The sequence below is a fragment of the Sceloporus undulatus genome, chromosome 2, assembly GCF_019175285.1.
Source record: "Sceloporus undulatus isolate JIND9_A2432 ecotype Alabama chromosome 2, SceUnd_v1.1, whole genome shotgun sequence".
NCBI classification, from domain to species: domain Eukaryota; kingdom Metazoa; phylum Chordata; class Lepidosauria; order Squamata; family Phrynosomatidae; genus Sceloporus; species Sceloporus undulatus.
Genome location: NC_056523.1, coordinates 7,939,022 through 7,939,300, shown reverse-complemented (window position 1 = coordinate 7,939,300; position 279 = coordinate 7,939,022). Strand labels below are relative to the sequence as shown.

The 279-nt window shown below is 50.2% G+C and overlaps 1 protein-coding gene across 1 annotated transcript in view; it reads left to right on the top strand.

The window, feature by feature from the left end:
- Positions 1–279, top strand: part of LOC121923533 (zinc finger protein 24-like) — a 2,809-nt gene that overhangs the window by 1,843 nt on the left and 687 nt on the right. The window lies entirely within an intron of this gene.

The following is a 279-nucleotide window of genomic DNA, read 5'->3' as shown; positions in this document are numbered from 1 at the left end:
TCTATCTCTTTCACCCTTCCCCTCTAGGAAGCCAGCTCTATTCTTTGCACTATTCCCTTCTAGGAATCCAGCTCTATCCCTTCCACCCTTCCCTTCTAGGAAGAGAACTCTATCCCTTTCACCCTTCCCCTCTAGGAAGCCAGCTCTATCCCTTCCACCTTTCCCTTCTAGGAAGAGAACTCTATCCCTTTCACCCTTCCCCTCTAGGAAGCCAGCTCTATCCCTTCCACCTTTCCCTTCTAGGAAGAGAACTCTATCCCTTTCACCCTTCCCCTCTAG